This window comes from Nannospalax galili, unplaced genomic scaffold, assembly GCF_000622305.1.
Source record: "Nannospalax galili isolate Female #2095 unplaced genomic scaffold, S.galili_v1.0 scaffold881, whole genome shotgun sequence".
NCBI classification, from domain to species: domain Eukaryota; kingdom Metazoa; phylum Chordata; class Mammalia; order Rodentia; family Spalacidae; genus Nannospalax; species Nannospalax galili.
In genome coordinates this window covers 570,693-574,807 of record NW_008344709.1, presented here as the reverse complement: position 1 = coordinate 574,807, position 4,115 = coordinate 570,693, and positions in this window count along the sequence as shown.

Here is a 4,115-nt window from a genome sequence, read left to right as displayed (position 1 = left end):
AACATAGGTGCTAGTGCAGGAGAGCTGCATTAAAGGAACAAGATCACAGAAACAGTGAGGTAGAATAGCCAGGAAGGCTCTGGTCTTCCCTCTTTTCATCTGTTTTTTATTACTTCAGCTGTACTATGACACAAGGAAAAGTTTGTCTGAAGCTGACCCCCATCCAGATTGGACTCTGTGGTGTTGGAACCTTGCATATTGTTCCCAATATAAAACAAAAGAACCACAATCTTAGAATAATTAGGACATCATCAATGTCTCATGAAAATTCATACCTGAAGAAGAGTGCAAGATTTGTTCATAGATAGGCAGTTTGCTGAATGAGAAACTGTAATGTGGCCTTGAGGTTGCTCAAGGTCAGTGTCAAGTTATATTGGAATGAGCTAAGAATAAAATATAATGTAGCTTAATTGATCTAATTGAACTCTATTAAATAACAATAAAATCATATTTCTCAAAAAATAAAATAAGAAACTGTAATCTGAGTATCTGCTGACTCTCTGATCATCCTCTGTTCATCTAAATAGAGCATTTTCTTTGGAACTTTCATAGAATTTTAGGATTAGGTAAAATGAGAAAAAGGAGCACCTTATGCATCCATGGACTTGTCTCAACTAAAAAGGAGAACATTAGCTTAGAAAATACTGTATAACTTCCTGTGTATGTGCAGTGTAAAACAGATAGCATCACACTACCCCTGGGTAGGATGCTAGTTGCTATAGGCAGTAAGGAAGGAAATCAAGTGATGAAAGTCAAAATGGCACCAGTGTCCAATATCATAGTGAATAGTTTAGGACATCTATCCTTCAAAAAGTTAATAATAGTTAACAGTGCGATATTTATACATGATAATAACAAGATACATCTCAAATCATGTTCTCACTATATGTACATAGCAACATACAAAAGCATACTTACATGGGTAAAAATATATGCAAATTTGATTCAGTTTTGGGTCCAAACAAGAAGATTGTGATTCATATATAAAATTTTACGTTACTTATATTTCAATAAATGTTATTTTAAAGCAAGATATTAACAGGTATAGCATTTCCAATCTTACCTTGTTCAGGAGAGAAAATCATGTTGATTTTTTATCATTTTTATTTATTCCTGTCTTCCTGGGAGGGAAATTTTAGCCTCGGTGCCTTTGAGTCTTTGAATTTAAAAGGTTGCCACATATAATTGATTTCAGATGTATTATTGAAATCCACTGGACTATCTTCTGCTCATGGTTTATCATGATACTTATTAATCCCTTGAAAGAGCAGAGGGAAATAAACAGGTCTCTTTTATCACCCTTGCCCTTTGATGAGACATCACAAACTTCTCACGAGATTGAATTCATAAAACACTTGAAATAACAAAGGTGGAAAATTTCTTAGTCTCTTCACAGGGAACAGATTACAGTTGAAAAGGGAAATGAGGTAACTGTGTTTACTTACTAGTCCAGGGTGTGTCTTTAGTTCCTTAGGAACTCAATATTTTAGTCAGACATGGCCTTCACTTTGGGGTCTATGCATCCTCCACACTTGAGCCAATATTGAACTCTCAACTCCCAGTCAGCTGCCTATCTCCAAGGAAATTTAATGTTTGATTCTCCTTTCCTCCACATAGTTTTTCAAGGAGTGCAGTAAGATACCATGTCTTTTCTTTCCTGCTATATCTTCCTAATTATTTTCTAAAATTCTTGTATTTATTTTTGTTCACTGTTGAGATGATGGCTCCCTGGACATCATGCATGTTAGACTAATCCTCCTCCTCTATGAGATTAGTTTTAATGATACAAAACTGATGCCAGGCATGGTGACACGAACCTTTCATCCTTGCCCTTGGGAGGCAGAGGCAGATGAATTATAATTTTTGAGTACTTCAAATATATAAACAATGAAAGATGATCATAGTTATCCACCATATGCTTTGTCCAAGTTCATCCTATATTCCTCAACATTTCTTTCTGTCAACATCATGCATTTTTTCTTTGTGTATATTTCTATTTAATTGTTATGTACCTCATACATAAGATCTTAATTATCTTTATATCCCTTTCCCATTGGCACCCTACCACAGCTCTTCTCCTGAATTTCATGCATTCTTTCACTTATGTTAAGACCTTTTGAGTAAAAGTGTCCTCAAATGTCCCTCAGTATGAGTTCATCCACTGGGGTCTAGTCAGTCTATGTAGAGACACTCCATTAAATAAGATCAGCTCCTCCTCACTCAGCAGTAACCAGCTGTGCAATAATTCTTCAGCTACAATTGTGTCCTGCTACCCGTTTCCACAGTTCTATTGTGTTTTTATCTGCTTGTACTTGCATGGTTCTTGTGCTTGCTCTCGCCATTGTGGTAAGGTCCAGGAGCCTCTAAGACTTCATTTCCAGTTTACATATGGTCATGAACCTCCTCCCTGGCTCTTACAATCTTCCTCTTCCCTCTTCCACAATGGTCGCTGAGCCACGGGTGAATTTTATATAGGACTCACACTCTGCAGACTCCTATTCACAGTATTTTGGCCATTTGTGGCACTTTGTGTTCATTGCCCTCTGTTGAATATGGGAACTTAATTGATGAGAGTTGAGAGATGCATTAGCATTCTCTCTAGCCCTTGTTCCATTGTATTCTGTAACCCTTAGGTACATATGTATCCATTGTAGATGTGTAACTTAGGGTTGGGTACAATGTTTCCTGAGCCTTAGAGGAGATAGAATAAATGACTTAGAATAAATGTTTAGAGCTCTGCTGTGTTCATCACTCATTTATTCTCAGCAACCTTGTCCAGTCATGAATCTCTTTACTCATCACCATTCACTGGAAATAAATACTTCCCTGATTAAGGCATACGGTGCATTTATCCATGGTGGCAAACATAAATATTCACAAGGTACATGGATGTTATATCCATCTAATTAATCAAAAATATCCCACTGGAGGCCAATGTGCTCCCTTGTGATATATGATTGGCCAGATAGCTAGAAAGGCATTCCCTCCCGTGGAGTAGGTCTCAAATGCAATAATAGAGTAGTTGGACACCCCCCCCATACCAGTAGTGCTAGTATACCATAAATGGGTATATCTTGCTCAGGAGATTGGTCACACATATCCTAGGATTCACATCTAGGTAAGTCCACTGATGAATTTTTCTCTCCCAAAAACCCCTATAGCACCTTCTGGAAGAATGAAAAGTAGCTGGGTGAGAAGAAGCTTCTAACTTAGTTTCTGATTGATTTCTCTTCATTGTGCATTCAACATATATTTTGTCTTCAAAAATAGGGTCTTATCATGTAGTTTTTCCAGATAATCATAAAGAATGGCAAGATGTGGTATTAACATGTCCAAAACTCAGGAAATATCCCAACCCTGGCACTGGGAAATTTGAATATAATCCATTGCTTTTAGGTCATAGTCACAGCATTTTCCAGTCTTATAGTTTATTTCCTTTCAGATTCCTATAAAATTTCTTAAGTTTATTTGCATTATAGGAGGTTCCCACACAGTTCTTCCATTCATTCCTCCCTCATTTTCATTAGCCCTCTCCAACCCTCTTCTCTTTCTCCCATCTTTGATGTTCATTATGTAAGATACCATGTTGACCTCCCCTCTCTATGACGGGGCTTTGAGTGATTTGAGATTGTGCATGTCTTGTGAATGCTGCAGTTTATATGTAAAAATTCTCTGCTTTACAAAAAATGTTTCCTTGAAGTCATCAACAAGTTATGGATCTTCCAATATTTTTCAGCCCTCTTCCAGGAAGAGTCCTGAGTCTTGGCAGTGTAAGTGATACAGATGTCCCGTTGAGAGCTGAGAAATTTGTATTCATTTATTCTCTGCGGTCTGACCAGGGTATGTCTCTATGAGTACTGTCTTTTGTTACAAAAAAAAAATCTTCTCAGATGAGGCTAGAGAGATGCACACATCAATGAGTATAGCAGCAAGTCATTAAGAGTCCTTGTAACACCATGTCTATTTGGTAGAATATAAGCACCAGATTCTCCTGTAGGGCCTTTGACCTACCTAGTCACAGATACTTTGTGATGACAATAGTGCCAGGACTGGGTTCCATATCATGAAGCAGTTCTTAAATCTCATGGTATTTGCTTACTCCCATAATATTCCCA